This window comes from Mya arenaria, chromosome 4, assembly GCF_026914265.1.
Source record: "Mya arenaria isolate MELC-2E11 chromosome 4, ASM2691426v1".
In the NCBI taxonomy this organism is placed as follows: domain Eukaryota; kingdom Metazoa; phylum Mollusca; class Bivalvia; order Myida; family Myidae; genus Mya; species Mya arenaria.
The window spans coordinates 21,904,287-21,925,116 of record NC_069125.1 but is presented as its reverse complement, the minus strand read 5'-3'; the positions used below and the strand labels follow the sequence as shown (position 1 = coordinate 21,925,116).

Here is a 20,830-nt window from a genome sequence, read left to right as displayed (position 1 = left end):
CCCCCTCCTCGGGTTCACAGGTTTGATGTACTTAAATTGGGAAAAAAAACCTTTTTGTCTGAAACAGCTATGCAAATCCTTGCTATTTTGAACAAGGCTTTATTTAGTGGTCCACTACCATGGTTGTTCAAATTATGCCCCATGGGTCAAAACTGGCACTGCCCTGGGTGTCACAATTTTCCTAGAGACTTATTCAAGAAATATTTTCAAAATCTTCTTGTTTCAAACCACAAGGCCCATACCTTTGATATTTGTTGTGGAGCATCATATGATGACCGTCTAGCAAAATATTTGAAATTATGCCCCTTGGGCAAAAGCTGGCCCCACCCCTTTTGACTTACTTTTTAAATTTTAAAGCTACAGCAATGAAATTTTGACCATGTGAACAGTTTTGCAAACGAGCATCAATGTTGTCCTCGGATGTCCTTGACTTTGACCTTTTGACCAACTTTTTACTTTTAAAGCTACAGTTGTAAATGAAATTTTGACCATGAGTACAGTTTTGAAAGCAAATATTTTTTACCCTCAGATTACCTTTACTTGGCTCATATTAAAATAGTTCATGCAACTAATCTGCTTACAACACTTTCTGTCCTCAGATGTTGAACGTGCAGCGTTTTCAGCTAACCCAAATACAAAAAATGAACTATATAATTGTTGCCTATTACTCACACGTACATGCTCTGGATTGAAAATGACCACAAGAGCCATGCCAGTAGAGCATAGGCCCCCTTGTTCTTAAACCGTAAGTAACAGTTTAAGCCATAAAACATTAATTTTCGAATGGAAATACGAAAATCTATGAACTGATTCTTTTGTCAGCAATCTTGTATCATTGGTTTGCAGATATTTATGCAAAAATGTGCTCTTTCCAAGACAAAAATAAAAAAAAAAGTTGTAAAAATGTTATATCTGTGAGAGTGCAGCTTTAAATTATGTTGAGAGCAAATCTCATTGCGATATTGTTAAAGCGATGTCAGCATTTAGGCAGACAAGTGTGGTTGTTACCACTTACGAAGTAAAATTTGCGAATCATAAGTAGATAACCAGTTGTTTAAATATATTTATAGATTAGTGGTAACACGAATCTTATCTAGTCAGCCAGTTATTTTGATACTTATTAAGTGGAATTCCCAAACCATAACTAGATAACCAGTTACTTCTAGAAGCCAAAAGTGCATTTATAGATAAGTGGTAACACTAATATAATCTAGTTAACCTGTTAGTGTTGTATAGCCAATCAAAGCGCTGAAAGCGCTGATGAACGGTGGCCCCCGAGAGTAAGTCCAGATGTTAATAACGAAATGACAGAAATTTCAGGAACAAGTTGATAGGAACATATTTGCAAAGTTGAGAGGTGGGATTCATATGTTTCATAACAAACAGACGTTGACAGGCTTTAATTTTATCAGGCAAAATATATACACATAGAACGTACATCAAGATGAAAGTAATGTTTGTAGAATATTTTAGGATTGGGAAGTTATTTCGAAGTAGTTGAAAGGGAAATATAGATACATGAGTTGATATGAAAGTATGTCATTGCATATTTCACTGCAGTAACTATGCATAATATGGTCACATTTTTGAAACACATTCAGACATTTATTTTACCACATGTTAGGATTGTTTTCAACTGAAAAGTTTCACAATGCAAATTAATATCATGTCAGTTTTGAAAAATTGATTCGAAAATGACATCTGTGTGCAAACAGAACACAGAAATGTACACCATAGCAAATGAAAAGCGTTTTGTACCAACAAGTAGTACTATGCTTCATTAACATATCAAAATCAATGCAAAGTAGTTTTAAATTCAGTAAATGACTGTGTTGTAGATATATATGTGAGCAAACTATGCATGTTTTGATGAGGTTGGCAAGAAACACATGAGTAAATGCACATGTAATATGTATTAACATTATCAACATATATACTGAAAAGACATGTATAAATGTATGAATGGAACATTTAGTTTCAATGTGTTATCAGTGATTATGCACCATTTTCAATTAGTATCAGTTTAAAGCAGCAACTGGTAAAAAAAATGCACACATGATGAGTCCTAAAACAGCAATTAGATTAACAAAAATACATGTATAAGCATAATCAACCAGTCTATAATATATATTGAAAGTACACACTTATGATATAAGCATTAGCTGCCAGCACTATTGTTTAAATGAGAAAAAAATATGAACATAAAACAACAGATGTTTGTCAAACACTGTGCTTCCCCTGAGCACCATGTTGTCAGGATTATATGGACAATTGAATGAAATATGCATGGACCGAAGTGACAGCTGATTAGTCACTGTCCTTGGATGCTGTTAAGGCAGTTTTAAGATTATGACCATTCAAAGTGAGAGGATAGAGTGTGTTATGACAATGACCTTTGACTCTATGACCTCAAAGAAGTCATCAGTTGGTCAGCAAAAACCTGAATGTCAAGTTTGAGGGTCATGGATGAAGGCATTGTCAAGTTATCACACAAACAAGCTTTTTCTAAAATCATAAGGGGTCATATACAGGTCAGACACAACAAAAGTCAAGTTTGAGGGCCATGAGTGCATGCATTGTCGAGTTATCACTCCAACAAATTTTCATATTCAAGGTCACTGTGACCTAGACCTTTGACCCCTAAAATAAATAGTGCCATCTAATGACCTTGATCTTTGGCCTGATGAGCCCTCAAATCAATAGGGGTCATCTACTGGTCAGGCCCAACCTTCATGTCAAATTTGATGACCATACATCCAGGATTTGTTGAGTTATCACTCAGACCGACTGACATGTGCAAAGCAATATAGCCCTCTTCTTCGAAGGGGGGCATTATAAGATATTGCAGTTCTGTAAGAAATTCAATGTCAAAATTGAATCTTACACACCTGACTTTAATTGATCAAACATAGATACATGAAAGTTAATGTGCATAAAATGTACATGTATGTTAAAAACATGGAATAAATTATTAATCTTTAGTTGAGAATGTGGTAGTTATGATGCAGTTCTTGGTTGTTCGGCTATTTCCACGCTGTATTTCTGTATCACGGCGTTTTATTTTTAGCAGGATATAACTATTTTTAGATCGTTATATTTATCAGATTAATGGGTAAAAATAATGGAGGCTCTGGTTGGAAGGTAACATACTGATATTCACTCTGTGTTTAGCCCAAGATGTTCTAGAAATTATTACCGACCGCAAGTGTCCCATCGCCTGCAGGGTTTGTTATTATAACTTGTAGTGACCCTGAAGCACGCGTATTTGTAATGATGTATATTTGATATTACTTTATTGAGATAAGAAAAAAAATGACTGTCTAAAAGTCAAAATAGTTGTATCTCAATTTCGCGTTGCTATTGCTTCAAATACTATGATTTGCCTGCTATACAATTACAAAATACTATTTATTCTGTAATTTTTAGGCGTATACTTTTCTAATAAGATGTTTTCATTTTTTTGCGTAATAGCTTCGTTCCGGTGAATTCTTGCCATTGTTTTGGACATGAGGCTTTCAATTTATTCTAACATACATGCCCTGATACGATAGTGGGTCATGCAGACGCTTGATGAACCAAAGTAGTTCGGATTTAACCTGTAAAACATCTAAAGTGTGCGAAGCCTTCATCACCATACTTGTATTATTTTTACACAGATATTTATGTAACACATAAATAACATTTATTTATCAATAAAACTTGAAAAAGCGCAATCATATTCCCATTCTTAGAACAGACAATTTCCGATAATCTAAAAATAGTTTCAACTACATAAACTGACAGATTTTTTAAAAATAGTTTCTACATTTATTAACTGACCACATTTTTTGTCCTCACCGCGGGAAAACGACCCATCTGATAAGCTCTGCATTTTGATAGGAATTGTTTCTAAAGTTGCTCGTAAAAATAAAATCATTTTCCTCAAACATTTAAAACGTGTATGTTATAAAACTTGCCTTACATATGATATCTAATCAAAGCACCGAAAAACCTTTAGAAGCGATTGAAAGGGGCATGCATTGTAATTTTAAATACATGGGCCGGGATCATGACGTCGACTGAAGTGATACGCTGTGCATTTTGAATGGAATTATTGCTGGAGTTGTTTAAGAAATTATTTTCATCAAACAAAATGAGTATGTTCATAAAAGGAAATGAAATATATGATGTATTGTATTTTTCTATTGTATGATATCTAATCAAAGCAGCGAAAACCCTTTAGAAACGATTGAAAGGGGCGTGCATTGTAACATAAATACATGAAGTGACATTTACATAAACAAAATGACAAAAGACGCCCTAAAATAGATAAAGATATGTTTGTTTCCTCGCCCAGTGTGGGCACAAGCAGCTTTGGCCCTCAGCACATTTTTCACTTTTATTTATGTGCCCTTCACCATAGTTCAAATAAATTTTGCAACTCTCACATATTTGCCCGCAGATGGCCTTTCAGCGCTTCGCGCTTTGATTATTGGCTAATTTCAGTGAGAAATGCACAAACTGGTCATGTGTGAAACTAGTATCTTACTGAAAGCTACAATGAACTGCTAAGCAGACTTTTTGACTGACATTCAGTGTAAGAAGGACTTTTATGAACACGATTATTTAGGAATGTTATTAAAATACTTCGAATAAACCACAATTCAGAACAGAATGTAAGTTTACATAATTTTATGGATTAAATATATTAACAAAAAATTCAGTTATTGTCTGTGTAGAAAAAGTATTAAAGTGAGCAAACTGTATGTTGAGGGTGATAACAAATCTATAAATTTACATTATCAACATATACTGAGCAGAATTGTAGAAAAGTATCATTAAAACAAACAATCAAATCAGATACAATGTGTAATCAGTTTTTTTGCAATTATTCCATGAAAGTGTTTATATGCCATCGTTCCATAAAGCGTGAGACCACAGTTATTTTTACTATATGTTTCATATAGACACTAACCTGGCTTTTGACTTTATACACACCCCAATTGAAAAACAAGGACATGCCATCTCTAGAACAATTCAAGACACAAAATATAATCACAAGAAAACACCATGTTGACCATTGACCCGACTGTCAAAATGGAGTTCAAATACATAACCCTTCCGCCAGGGAGTCAATCGGCTACAAACAACTAATTTTCAGACTTCCACAAGCTATGATTTTTCCAATATTTACATTGAAAACCTATCAATTTCTGCAATAGAGTGTCAAATTCAGTCAAGTTCTCTGCAAAAAGAACATTTTTTGCTTCTTTTTCATTCAATTTTAATAAAATATTGATACTTGAACACAAGCACTCTTTTTTTCTGTATTCACATCCGGATCTTGGTCAACGGGGGGCCGATAACTGTGGTCTTGAGCCTATTTAAGCAACATTTTTTCAGAAACAGACTTCAAAACTCCTATAGTTCAGCTTCAGGCTATATGCAACACATACTGAATGTTTGGCAATGATATATCAAACACTAAATGAATGAGACAAGTATTAGCACCTGTGGTATTTTCATAAAAAGCAGAAACAGCCATTTCCCTCAAATGTTAAGCCGCAAACCTTTGAAGAGCCATTATTTCCTTATGCATTGGAATAATTTGACCAAGTAAAGTTTTCCTTGTAGCTTTTAATGGTGTCTATAGAACAGCACCACAAAAATGGCCTGCCTACTCTTTTAAGATTTTTTTCTAAGCAAAATAAGGTTTTTCCACTTCATCGGCTAAAATGACATAGGGCCAAACTGAAATGCCTCAACTTGTCAAAATTTTGCTTTTCTGGTCCACTTGTATACAAAGGTAACAGAACTGTTCAGTTTAACACAAGAAATTTAGTGATCATGTGTTAATAGACAGTCTAAACAACACTATATGCCAAATTGTTGGCTTCCGGGACAAATGGCGCAACAGAGGAAATGGCAAAAAACACACCAAAACTTAAAGATTCATGACAACTGCTAGTGTTTTCATGTATGAGGTGGCTACATGATGTAGAAAATGCAGAGATAGCATTATTATGCCCATTTTTAAAAAAAAAATACTTTAAGAATCTGTTTTGAAGGCTAGATTTGGCATTAAATTCAGAGTACAGCACTTCACCATTGTCTATAAGATGCTTATTTACACCTGATTTGCTATAAATCTCACTCATTGGAATCATTTACACACAAACAAGTACTACAGAGTTGACTAACATCTTCATTCTTCTGAAATATTGGATTCAGAGCTGCATCTCCTGGATTCAGATTGCAGGACTACCGCCTGGGGAAAAGGCCGCAGCTAACTGGAGCTTATTGGCACATCATGATCTGCAAGCAAGACACAAAAGCAATGTTTTACACAAATAAAACTATCTGCCACTTCTGTTTAAGTTTGAACTAGAAATATGTCCATAGGACACGGATGCCCCCACTTCGATTTTTTGTCACAGAAAATAAGCCATAATGATTATTCAGGATAATCTCAAGTCTTTTTTTGCAAATAAAGGGCCGTAACTCCTAAATGACAAAAGCGATTTCCATGGCTATCGAACTTGATCAAGATATTATGGTCACAATCATGTATGTAAAGTTTGGTGAGGATTGGACACATACTTTTCAAGAATTAGATTGGAAACATATATTTTTGAAGTATTTTTGGCAAAAAAGGGCCGTAACTCCTAAATGACTAAAGCGATTTCCATGACTATCGAACTTGATCAAGATATTATGGTCACAAACATGTGTTTAAAGTTTGGTGAGGATTGGACAAACAGTTTTCAAGAATTGGATCGGAAACAATCTTCGGGACGTACGTACGTACAGACAGACAGACGTACGTACGGACAAGGGCAACCCTATATGCCGCCACTTTGTGGGGGCATAAAAAGGCCTGTAAACACTCATTTGAGGCATACACAACCTTTAATATAGTCATAAATGTGATAAATATGCAGAAAAGTTCATGAATTCAAAGATTTTCAGGACAAATTTAATAGAATATATAGTCTTTTGGACATTTTGCAATCAGTTTTTAACAACTCGAAGGTAAATCTCATCTTATTGAGTACCCAGATGCATTTTGCAAGCATTCAAACCAGACATGCTTAGAATTTCTTCTTACTTGGAGATGGTATTCCTTTCTTGAAAATCCTTGCCGAGAGCTGGTATGGAAAACCACACGAGACCACAGTTTTACCAGCACTGGTTCTTGTCCTTGAAAATTCCTCTGTGGCTACAGCAACCAGGCTGGCTATTAAAATAATCAATAAATTAGGGTTTTTAAAACATTTATAATGTATTAAGGTTGTGTTTTTTAAATGCATTAAGGGAAAAGGCTCTATTCTTTATGAAAGCTGCTCACTTTTTATTTATTTTGCCTTGAGAAATGTCAAGTTTTTCAATGAATAAACTGAATAAATGAATGAATAAATGAATATATATGAATGATTGATAGAATGAATTAATGAAAGGTGGCATTATTTCTTTAAAATTGGGATCTCATTGTGTTGCTGTGATTGTTAAAGTATGTTTTCTTGTCCATAAGCTGAAAATCATATGCACACTAAATAAAACATCATTCTGTATCCTATGTGCAGTAAGTTTTGTTTAATTGCTTATAGAATTTGCAATTAATGTAATGTTTGCTTAAAACAGCAAACAAAATGTGTGAATAGATGCACAATACAGACCAAAGACTGATACAAGTTAGCAGTTTCATTAGAAAATAATATTATTATCAAAGCCACATCAGAAATGATTGACAACATGAAAGAAATTCATTTAGGAATGGAACAAACAGTCTCAATGGGCTTTTATGACCAAACTGTCTCACTTTGTACTTCAGTTTGGATACCATTTTCGAATATATTATCTTGAAGTACTTACAAATTACAGCATGTTGGCAAAACACCAAGTACAGCTTGGCCTCTGGTGGGCAGCTTGGTGGTGGTGGTGGTGGGGGGGGGGGCTGTCTGGCTGGTTCTTCAACAGATAGTTCCTCCTGGGTCTGCTTCCTATGTTAAAAAAATCCCTCCATTAATACTTTGGAATTGAAAGTGAGGCTTTCATTCATTAGTTACCATCATTTGGAACTATTTCCAAACATTAAATTGAAAGTGAAAGTAGTTTTTTTTTAAAAATGTCAAAAATATATAAGAAAATTATATATTATTAATTCATATTATGTAATATAAGATTTTCACATTTCATACTCAAACACCAATATTCTATGGCTAAGCACTGTCAACTGGCCAAATTTCAACCAGATAGCTGTATAAATTAAGAATTTATAACAATTTAAAATAGGCCACCCCTCCAAAAGCTTCCTCTATAGATATGGCGTGAGACCACAGTTATTTTTACTATATATGTTTCATATAGACACTAACCTGGCTTTTGACTTTATACACACCCCAATTGAAAAACAAGACAATGCCATCTCTAGAACAATTCAAGACACAAAATATAATCACAAGAAAACACCATGTTGACCATTGACCCGACTGTCAAAATGGAGTTCAAATACATAACCCTTCCACCAGGGAGTCAATCGGCTACAAACAACTAATTTTCAGACTTCCACAAGCTATGATTTTTCCAATATTTACATTGAAAACTACCAATTTCTGCAATAGAGTGTCAAATTCAGTCAAGTTCTCTGCAAAAAGAACATTTTTTGCTTCTTTTTCATTCAATTTTAATAAAATATTGATACTTGAACACAAGCACTCTTTTTTCTGTATTCACATCTGGATCTTGGTCAACGGGGGGTCAACGGGGGCAGATAACTGTGGTCTTGAGCCAATTTTCAGTATGAAACAGCAACTGGTAAAAACATGAGTTATATGTAAGCACTACTGGCATGATGAGTTAGGAAAAACATAAACAGCAATACCTCTAACAAAAAATACATGTGTTAGCACTATCAATCATATTTAATCAGTTTCACAAAGGGTGAAGTGAATTAAGCAAGCACTATTGTCCTTCTATATTAGGAAAATATCAACATTAAGTATGAAATAGCAGGTAAGTTTGTGAAATATGCACAATAAATGTATGGATTCTTAAACACCTTACTTTTAACAGCTTATATACATAGATGTTTAAATATTAAAAATTCCACAATGATACAGTATGTGAAAACATATGAATAAAAAAATACGCTTTAGAATGAGCATGTGATAGTTATTATACAGGTGAAAATATTTTTTTAACAAGAGCACCACCTGCAGGTAATGAACGCTCACCTGATTTTATCCTTTAATGGTTTATTTAATTAATTTTGTACATTTAATAGCTAACAGGTATTCCAAAGGTTCAAAGTGATTCTTTTGATGGTTTGCTTGTTAGTGACCCAAGCACAAATCAGACTAGCCAAAAATTACAAAGTCCAAAAATGTACTTATGCAGTGGGAAATGAAGTAATGGTATGAAAATGTGTGAGAATAAAAAATGGATAATTTGTTACTTTTCGGGAAAGAATATATCGAAATTGGTTGATAAACGAACATTACATCTTATTAGTTTAGAATCAAAATGTGGAAAAGTACATCTCAATTTCAACATCACTGACAGTGTAGTACAGCTCATCCTCTAATGGCAATTGTCATGGCAACTGGGGAATCATCCAAGAAGTTCTCAACATTGGATGGTGGTTTGCAGGCATGTTACGTCAAAGCTCCCGACATCATTGCCGTCTGAATAACATAAGCGGATTAATATATTCAATGCCATTAAAAATCACTGCATATGATTGCATAAGAGCATTGAGAAGTGATAACATGCACACACTAATAGTTCTCACTTAGTGAACAAGAGATGTTATAGAAATAAGAAATTATTTTAACTTCCTTACGGAAACAAATATGTATTCAAATCACGATGGAAAAGGCAATTATTAAGTTAAAGAACAGATGAAATGTTAATGGTGTCAACAACCAGGACATAGTGTGTGCCTATTTATGATGTGAGTTTTACCTTGACCTTTAAGGGAAGTATATGGGCATTGCACATGGTTAGTTACCATTATGTGCCAAACAAATGTGGAAGTTCTTTAAAGATACCTTGACATATATATATATATATATTATTATATATATAACATTTCGTTAAAACATTTTAAAATAGTAAAAAAAACCTGACCATTATGCACCAGTCAATTGTAACCACAGCCCCACAGGGCCAGGGGTATACCGAGGATAGCCGGGGAAATGGGTGTTTTTACCTTCCAGGTGGCCCAGCAGTGCCGGGTGAATGCGATGGTTTTGTCTTCCCGCCATATAGCGAGGAAGAGGCCTTACCTAGAGTCACTCAAGTGCAGGGGCATTTGGCGGGGGTTTCTCAAGTAGTTCATCCCTGCAGGGCGGGGACTTTGCCCGGGCTTGGCTGGACCAAAAGTCAAGGTCCCGGCTATTCCCCGGACCTGGTGGCGTGGTCGTGGTTACAGGTGACGGGTTTATTAGGGGACTTGCATGCAAGATGTCAACATTTCATGCTGAACTTGTATACAAAATTATCTGAACACCCTTTATTTATTATATGACAAAGTTACAGAGCAGACACAACCACCTTTACTCAATGTATGTGCATGTTAACAGCATTTCCTTACAATCAGAAACTACATTGAACCTTGTCTCTTAGAGTTGGATGTGGGAATTGCAAAGGACACATTGACAAAGATAGCTATTACATGCTCAATCAGCATTTAGGTTAAATTTTGGTTTTAAGCCATTTGAAAGGACAACATTAAAATTGATTAGAATGGCAAATTAACTGGATTGATCTACACTAGAACATTTGTATATTGAATTTTCAGTATTGTGCAAAGTGATTCTGATCAATTAATGTCAAAACAATGTTGACAGTAAAACCCAAATAATTATTATATATATAGTTTTTATGTCAAAAGAATGGCTCACCATGAAATTACCTTCAAGTTACCACCATGTAAACATTTATGTTGATGAAGTGTACCTTTTGCCCAAATATCAACTTCCTCCAGCGTTATTGCCACTCTCTCCCCTCAGACTTTGATGGTGCACATAGTCTTCCTGAAACCAACTTTTCAATATTCATTGCCTCATACAGATTATTCCACTGGGATGAACATTGAAAGGTGGCCAAGAATGATGTGCTTCTAGAATTTCAACATGAACTTAATTCATTTATCCGAACCTTTGGATAACTTTTTGTTGATATTTTGTCAACAAAGAATTAAAGCGACAGTCCGCAAAAGTAACCGTATTTCAAAAGTTTTTAATAAGTTCCACATTGTTTCAGACCGACTGAACCGCAATTATTTTTTGAAAAATCGCTTTAATAACTTAGATTTAACAAATTGAAAATTGCCGAAAGTTGCTATTTTTAGACGGCAAAAGAGAAAGTAGGTCTACGGTTTTTCCGACTACTCTTGGGGGCGATACTATTTCCCGGTCCCGGTCTCATCCGGTCTCTGTTTTATAGTAGCTATCGGGCGTGATCAAAAAGGTGTTAATGACCGCGGGGGGTAATAGGATTACAAAAGATTACAGTTGATTAAAACATTAGATATTTGATGATAATTATGTCACTATTTATTTCAAATTTTATATCAATAAAACATAAAATAAATTTAGGCAAAGATAAAAACATGAAATATGCACATGTACTGAAATGAATGTCATGAATAACAAACACATTGAGTGTGTGTTTTTTTCATATTAAATTCAGTTATAAGTATACTATTGATAATAGTAATACAAAAAATAACAATGCTTGACTACATGTAAATCAAATTTGTATGAGACCGGATTTTACGAGGAGAGACCGGGAAATAGTATCGCCCTGCGCATGCGCAAGAACTTTGGAATCCCACTGTTTTTTCTATTTATATAACCGTTAACTCTCGGGGGCCGATAGTTAAGAAGAGATATTGAAAATGACACGAAAAACTCATTTCTAGGTCGATTTGAACCAATTTTTTTTTGGATTCGTCAGTCAGGAATGCTTATCAACACATAGATGAATTTTTTTTTTTTCATGGCTAATTTGCCCGATTTGCGGACTGTCGCTTTAAAGCTGCACTCTCACAGATTTACCGTTTTCCAACTTTTTTTTTATTTTTTGTCTTGGAATTAGATTTTTTTTGCGTAAATATCTGCTTACCAGTAATAATAGACTGCTGACAAAAGATCTGATTGCAGATCTTCATGTTTCCATTCCAAATTTAATGTTGTATGGCTTAAACCATTAGTAACGGTTTAAGAAAAATGCATAAAACATCAATTTTGGGACTGAAATATGTAAAGCTGCGATCTGATCTTTTGTCAGCAGTCTTTTATCACTGGTTTGCAGATATTTATGCAAAAATTTGCTTGTTTCAAGACAAAAAATCAACAAGAAACGCCTCAATGCGACGAAACCAGGTTTTTAATGATTGACAGAAGAACTTCAGTCTGTGTCTGTTTTTCTTTTTCTAGTAACAGTGACCTTGACCCTAGGGACCCCAAATGCAATCCATTGAAAGGTATCCATAAACTCTTCCTTTATACCAAGTTGTGTCAGGATATGTCAACCCTAACTTATGTTATTCAGTTTCAACCATTTTTCTATTTTAAGTAACAGTGACCTTGACCTTGAACCTAGGGACCCCAATCACAATCCCATGAAAGGTACCCATAAACTTTTTCTATTGACCAAGATATATCAACCCTTACTAAAGTTATTCAGTTTCAACTGTCTCCATAAACTCTTCCTATAGACCAAGTTTAGTCAAGATATGTCAACCCTAACTAAAGTTATTCAATTTCAACCGTTTTTCTATTTTTAGTAACAGTGACCTTGACCCTAGGGACCCCAAACGCAATCCCATGAAAGGTATAGTAAACTCTTCCTATTGACCAAGTTTAGTCAAGATATGTCATCCCTAACTAAAATTATTCAGTTTCAACCATTTTTCTATTTTTAGTAACAGTGACCTTGACCTTGAACCTAGGGACCCCAATCGCAATCCCATGAAAGGTACCCATAAACTTTTTCTATTGACCAAGATATGTCAACCCTTACTAAAGTTATTCAGTTTCGACTGTCTCCATAAACTCTTCCTATAGACCAAGTTTAGTCAAGATATGTCAACCCTAACTAAAGTTATTCAATTTCAACCGTTTTTCTATTTTTAGTAACAGTGACCTTGACCCTAGGGACCCCAAACGCAATCCCATGAAAGGGATAGTAAACTCTTCCTATTGACCAAGTTTAGTCAAGATATGTCATCCCTAACTAAAGTTATTCAGTTTCAACCGTTTTTCTATTTTTAGTATCAGTGACCTTGACCCTAGGGATCCCAAACGCAATCCCATGAAAGGCCTCAATAAACTCTTTCTATAGACCAAGTTTAGTGAAGATATGTCACCCCTAACCAAAGTTATTCAGTTTCAACCGTTTTTCTATTTTTAGTAACAGTCACCTTGACCTTGACCCTAGGGACCCCAAACGCAATCCCATGAAAGGTACCTATAAACTCTTTCTATAGACCAAGTTTGGTCAAAATATGTCAACCCTTACTAAAGTTATTCAGTTTCATAGGTGAGTTTGACCCCGCCCGAACAACGACGTTCGCCATTCTAATAACCAGGTTTCACTATGTGAAAACCTGGTTAAAAAGTTATCTAAAGGTTCAATCTGTGAGAATGCAGCTTTAAAGGCTAATATTTAATAAATAATCTGTCATGTTATACTTATTCATTTGAATAACGATAAAAATGGATCTGCTAGAGTTTTATGATAATGTTACCTATTTAAAACTGGTGTGGCCTAACATTATTTTGAGATCCCACCATCAACGGCCCATGTCTAAATTTGAAACCATACCTGAACCAAATGGATGCACATGATACTTTGCAAGGGAGGACATGTGTTCCTGAAGAGGCACAACTTCTGCAAAGTATGACTTGACCAGGAATTGTCCCCGAGCCTCATATCTTGTTGTTTTCAGTCACCACTTTGTGACATCCACTGTAACTTCACCTGATCACATCTTTAACGCAATACCATGTTTGTGACTATACACTGTTGCATGTGGCACCAACAGCAAGAGTCAGTGACATCTTGGCCTCATTCCTGGCCTCCAATGACACTTGTTCAGGCTTATTGAAGGGTGTTGTATCACTGTGATCTAACAAGTCGTTTGTGGATGACATCTGAAAAAGGCATTGTGCAGAGCTGAATTATGTACATGTGACAAAAAATATATGATAGAAAAACATTAGAAATTACAGAAAATACTTGGAACATAGTACATTTTTATAGCAGCAAAAGATGAGTTAAAGCAAGGAAGCATTAAAATTGGTATTCATTAAGTGAAATTTCAGTTGCCAAAAAATTGTATCTGTGCCACATCAAGTGAAAATCAAACTACTTGAGGCACTTATAGAAAGTTATCTTTTCATAATTGAAATCATTATAAAATATCATCCAATTTAAAATTTGCATTAACAACATTTGATATATCAATGAACAGGCCATGTACCAGTCAATTGTAACACACGGTCCAGGAATAGAGGGGAAAGGGGCAATGTTCCAGGTGGCACCATGGTGTGAATGCCAAGTGAATGTGGCGGATTTCTTTTCGGGCCAAAAATAGTGTGGAAATGCGACTTCCTTAGGATTTTCCCCAGGATATCGGGGCGTTAAGTAGGGATGGGGGTTTTACCTCGGAATTGGCTGAAATTAAGGACCCTGCTATTCACTGGACCCTGCCTAAAATGCCAAGGTTTGCCAAAACTTCAAAATATCTTTCCTTGAATAGACAAAGGTAAGTATGAACTGCATTTATCTTTATTAATGTAAAATATATGTAATTCATACTTACCTTTGTCTATTCAAGGAAAGATATTTTGAAGTTTTCAAACCTTGGCATTTTAGGCCAGTGCTTAGCGCCATCCTGATATTACAGACGGGCTAGCCCTGTGTCCATCAATGATGTAAATAAACCATCCTTTATAAACATAAAAGAGCAAAGAAGAGTATTGTTAATAACACTGCAAGATCACCGCTTGATATGAACATTTTTCACCATAATTTGAACAATGGAAATCTTATCCGAAATCCCGTTGTATCCGAAATGCATGCTTTTCAACAAATAATTCGTTCAAAAACATATTTTTTTGACATTTTGTAAATAAATACCAAACGTACTTACTCGAATGGAACCGACTGTCACTTCCCACACGTAGTTAGCTTGAACTTATGATATTTACGATAATTTTAAAGCTCTGCTGATGATCTGCACAATCGATATTTTTTGAAAACTGACCGGAACTACGCAATACGCTAGGGGCGCAACTCGTTTCGAACTTTCCAATCGGGGTAACTCTGTATTGCAGTAGATGGCCATTCAGCCTAAAAAAAGAAGTCTACTCGTCAAGGATGAATGGCTCTCTATAAAAAATTGAATGTGGAAATATTAATTTAATCAGAACAGAATATCGTTCTATATTCGAATGTCATGACAACATCAATATGATAACCATTTTTAACCATCCTCAATGTTGAGGTATCGACCGTATTTCAACGTCGTTTCAACGTCGAAATGTCGACAATTGTTTCAACGTTGAAATATTGTTGATCGACGTTATGACCAATATTTAACTATATTTCAACGTTGAAACAACGTTGTGTGCCTGCTGGGTTTGTATCCTGGAGGCAAGACCTTGAATATACCTTGTCCCCCGATCACAATTAAGACCCATATTCCTTGTAGATGGGTTCACTTGGCATAATGGCATAAGAAAACAAATGCTCAGCCACTTCAAGGCCTCCACGCTGATGCACCTCATACATGTAGATGTGCGGATGAACAAAAGGCTACGCACCTGGATCTGATGTTAGGGCAGATTGCCAACTTCTGTCCTGTCATATCGTGCAATACAGTCGTCATGAACTCTACATCTATAAAGAACATAATTATGGCAGTCAATTCGTCAACATGATGGATTCCAAACCTCCGGTGTAACATTAAATTTTGAGTCCGTTGAAAAGTGACCCCATGCCAGTTTGAATCATTGCAAAACCAAACCTGAAATATAAAGTATCGGAATAAGCTGTGAATGCCATTTACTCTAAAAATGTGCTGACCAAATTCGCATCCTTCAAATTTCGCATTTCTTTTTATAACAATCAACCCCGCAACAACCATTCTTTGCATATGTGTATATCTTTATATGGAAGTCCAATCTTATATGCTTGAAATTGATTTTTGCAACCCTTTAACCAAGCAATTTGTAGGCATCAGCCTGGTACACTTCTTCAACTCACAGGCATCTGAATCATTGTTTGTCACTAAAATATTGTTTAAAACCATTTTGGGTACATACGATGAGATAAACAACACATCTGAAGATATTTAGTGTCTTTGAAGTTTCTTTTTTGTATATCAAAGTTTCTTTTTTGTATATCAAAGACACTAAATATCTTCAGATGTGTTGTTTATCTCATTGTATGTACCCAAAATGGTTTTAAACAATATTTTAGTGACAAACAATGATTCAGATGCCTGTGCTTCAACCCCCTACACACCACTATGTTTACAGTTGAAAGTCTATTTTGAACGCTATTTTTTCTACCAGCATTTCATAGGCCAGGCGACCATGTTTTTGGATACTAGGGTCTTGAATAAGTCTTGAAAAAATACTCCTAGTTTCAAAGCTGACCAGTGCCTTGGCATCCTAAGATGCTTTAACATTTTTTGACAAAAATTCCTTAACAAATACAGACGAAACCCATTGGCTCGAACTTGCTTGGCTTGATTTCCTCGTTGGCTAAACTGAATGTAAAGGACTGATTTCTTTTTACTGAAGCTAAGCATTCCTGCTTCGCTCAAATTCCCAAATGCTCAAGGTACTTTCGCCAGTCCCTGGGAGCTCGAGCCAACGGGGTTCGACTGAATGTTCACTATTTTGACATTTTCATTTTCCAATTTACGTTTGCAATATTTTGCTTTTCTTTTAATATTCTATTATAAACATTACACTACATTATGGGGACTTGAAGATTGGAAATTGGTTAAGTATGAGATTGTTATATGCTTGAGCTTTACTCCATCGAGGAGAGATTATAAGTCTTATTTGCAAGTAGTTATACTTGATGTAAGCGTAAGACTAAAGTTTAAGAAAACTTTTTATTACACTCTTGACAGTTGTTTGTCGCAGCATCGAATGCTGAAACAATGTTAAAACTAGAACTAAATATGTACTAATGGCGACATTGTAAATTTTGTATTATGTTCTTTTCTTAAGATGCTTTAATATTTTTTGACAAATTTCCTTAACAAATACAGACGAAACCCATTGGCTTGAACTTGCTTGGCTCAATATCCTCATTGTCTCGAACTGGATGTACAAGGACTGATTTCTTTATACTGAAGCTTAGCATTCCCGCTTTGCTCAAATTCCCCAATGCTAAAGGTACTTAAGCCTTTCCTGGGAACTCGAGCCAACAGGGTTTCGACTGTATGCTTGATATTTTGACAATTTTATTTTCATGCCCCCCCCCTTGAAGAAGAGGGATATATTGCTTTGCGCATGTTGGTCGTTCGGTCGGTCGGTCCATCAGTCCGTGTGATAACTCAACAATTCCTGGGCGTATGGTCATCAAACTTAAAATGAAGGTTGGGCCTGACTAGTGGATGACCCCTATCGATTACAGGGGACATCGGGTCAAAAGTAAAGGTCACAGTGACTTTTAATGGTAAAAGGATTTTAAAGCTTGTCCGAGTAATAAGTCAAGAATGTCTATTGCCCATTAGATGATTTAGGGGTCATCGGGTCAAAGGTAAAGGTCACAGTGACCTATAATGATAAAAGTTGTCAGAGTGATTACCGGGTACTGGACAATGCCTGCACCCATGGCCCTCAAACTTGACTTGGTGGTTAGGCCTGACCAGAAGATGACCTCTATTGATTTCAGGGGTCAAAGATCACAGTTACCGTGAAGGCATACTCCACAATTTCTGGACCGATGGTCATCAACAGTGACCTTAATCGCGAAAATGTTAACAAAGCTTCTCCTAGTGATATCTCAACAATGCCTGGACCCATGGCCCTCAAACTCGACTTGGGTCCAGGCCTGACCTGAAGATGACCCCTTTTTATTTTAGGGGTCATCTGGTTAAAGGTCAAGGTCACAGTGATCTTGTACGCAGAAAGCTTGTCTGTGTGATAACTTGACAATACCTGCACCCACGGCCCTCTAACTTGACATTTAGGTTTTGGGTGACCAGTTGATGACTCCTATGGATTTTGAGGTCATATAGTCAAAAGTAATGGTCATAACTCATATTTATAATTAAAATGTTGTCATATTTACTTATTCCCTGCTGCTAAGAGGATACATTTTTATCTGCAAATATCAGTCATCATCTGAACACGATTAAAAGCTATACCTACTATCCTCAAGCTTTGATGGTTATAGTCTTAAAACTGCCTCAGAGGCATCGGTCCATGCATATTTCATTCAATTTTCCAAATAATCCTAACAATATGCACTCGGGGCGGCGGGGGGGGGGGGGGGTGAATGAGAATGAATATCGACTCTGTCAAAAAATGCATATTATTGCACATTTGAAATTCTGATGTTGCAATATGAACCAAAGGTTTTCAAGTTGTAAGTTTCAAGACAATATTATTTTCACATTTAGCAAACTAACAATCGAGAAAATCAAGGCATTGCCACATCCAGCACTTTCAGTGCTTTGATTGAGTATGCAAACCGACCGAGGTTGTTTTCGACAAAAATGGCCGAGGAGCTCCGAATGAAATGGAAGAGCTGAAAGATCAGGGTTTTTAATTTCGGATAATATGTTTATACTGAACCATTTAATACAGTATTTTGATATTAGAAAGAAAAAAAAAACTATGTGTGCCTAAATAATATATTTAAAGCAATCTTTTGACAAGAATGATGGCTTGAAGCAGAAATGTATATCAAAGTAATATAAATTTATAAAAATGGATTTTTTTTTAAAATTCACACAGAACACTTGGAGTGATATAGGGGTTCTTTCGCATCAGACTTTACAAAAGCTGAATAACTTTTATCTTATTATCATCAAAATATACTTATTTTTTTTCGTAATATCAATGAAAATTTCCAAATGTATTTCATAAACTTTTCCAATTTTATTTTCGGGAAACCTTATTTTCGTAATTTGGTCGAATATCTTATTTCTTATCATAAAGTGGTACTCGTCTTCTTTATTCATTTTGATCACATATTTGACAATAACGCAATTTTATGTCTAGTCTATCATATATACAAGAATGCATTCTTAAATTATTGGCGCCGCACTGAAGTGCGCGCCTATTATGGAATGGGAATTTATTTTAGTTAGTGGTAGGAACGGTTTTTCAGTTGATTGACAGTTTGGTTTTACTGTTATTTTATTATGATTAAAAAATGCAAATTGATGGCGATTGCATGGGTGTTAAAAATGCTATTTATGGTTGAATAGATTGTCTACAATTTATCTTCACAACATTATATCGGAAGAACGACAAATAAGTTTAATAACTGTTCCCGATTCGTTTACGTTTTCCGATTGTTTACCTGTAATATCATGTGCCGGAAATGTAACATTCGGAGGAGTTCCGAATGAAATGTAAAATGTGTGGACCGGTAATTATGTGAATGGGAATAATTATGTTTCATGTTGTTTTGTTATGTTTACTGCATTAATAAACCATGAGGTAAGCTGTTTTCTTTAATTTAATCGATATTGGAATTAAATGTTCACATAACTTTATTTGTTAATGTGTTGAAGGTGACATTAGTAAAATTTTATTACGATTGCCCCCGAGTTGTTTTATTTTTAGAACACTACACATATCCGGATGTTGCTATTTTTAGAACCAGAAGGTATTTCCCCGCTATTCATAGGTCAATAATGGAATTTCTACATCGTCGATTAATAGTTGGGAATTCGGTGAAGTTTTTTCATGAATATACGTTTAAAATAAGTAAACACTAAAAGTACACACTGACAGTTGATTACGATATTACCAACAGAGACTGTTTACATGTTATAATATTAAAAAGACATTAGTTGAGAACTTTCACTCTGACATTTTTGGAGGGGCATTACCGCCTACTTAGTGTTCTTGTTTCTTTACATATTTTAATTTAAAAGTACATTCATTGTTTTTAAATCTGAATTCTGAGTTAGTATCATAAGTAAAATTCATTTATTTGAATGATTACATTTATGAATAAGTCCAATTAAGCTTTATCAATTTTTACAAGAAAAAGGTTGATTTTTAATCATTTTGTTAGTTATAAAAATGTATAGTTACATGACATTATGTATATTTTCTTCAAAACTGAACGGTAAACTATCATAAATTGTCTTTTTAATTGTTCATTAGACATCATAGAAAATATTTAAAATGATTTCAGCAGGTTGTCTTATTATTAACTATTTTTTTATGAATTTATAAAACTGCTATATATTTTCAATCATCGAAATACTGCTCTGTTCCGAAGACTCACAAGATCAATCAAAATGATTTTTTTCCATGTGTATCAATAATATGTTCGGTTGAACTTAATTTTTCTGTTTACTGAAGTTTATTTTACCAGAAACTGTTGTGTTTATTTCATAATCTCTGATAATGTGGAAAAAAAATCAAATATAGACAAAGTATTTTTAATTCACGGTAAAAAAAATCTTCAAAATTTTGATAAAAGTCCCATAGTGTTCCATGATAATGACTATGTTGTTGGTAAAAGCTTTATAAAAGTGTGCATTACTTATACCTTAATTCAGTTTAAATAATTATGGCCTTTAAGGATTTGTGTTTTCATATAGATTTCCTGTTATATTGAGCTTTGTCAA

General features: G+C 34.9%; 1 long non-coding RNA gene across 4 annotated transcripts in view; it reads right to left on the bottom strand.

Moving 5' to 3' along the window:
* Window positions 1-1,385: 1,385 nt before the first annotated feature.
* The window catches only part of LOC128230585 (uncharacterized), a 319,871-nt gene continuing 300,426 nt past the window's right edge, over window positions 1,386-20,830 (bottom strand). Inside the window, exons 1-7 of one of the 4 annotated variants that reach the window (XR_008260268.1) lie at window positions 15,143-15,278; window positions 13,813-14,141; window positions 10,939-11,015; window positions 9,539-9,662; window positions 7,852-8,790; window positions 7,088-7,216; window positions 1,386-6,294 (exon numbers count right to left, since the gene is read on the bottom strand). This is a non-coding gene — a long non-coding RNA (uncharacterized LOC128230585). Of the gene's footprint in view, window positions 6,295-7,087; window positions 7,217-7,851; window positions 9,663-10,938; window positions 11,016-13,812; window positions 14,142-15,138; window positions 15,279-20,830 lie in introns of those variants that run through there. The other 3 variants (XR_008260265.1, XR_008260267.1, XR_008260266.1) reach the window with 3 other exon arrangements.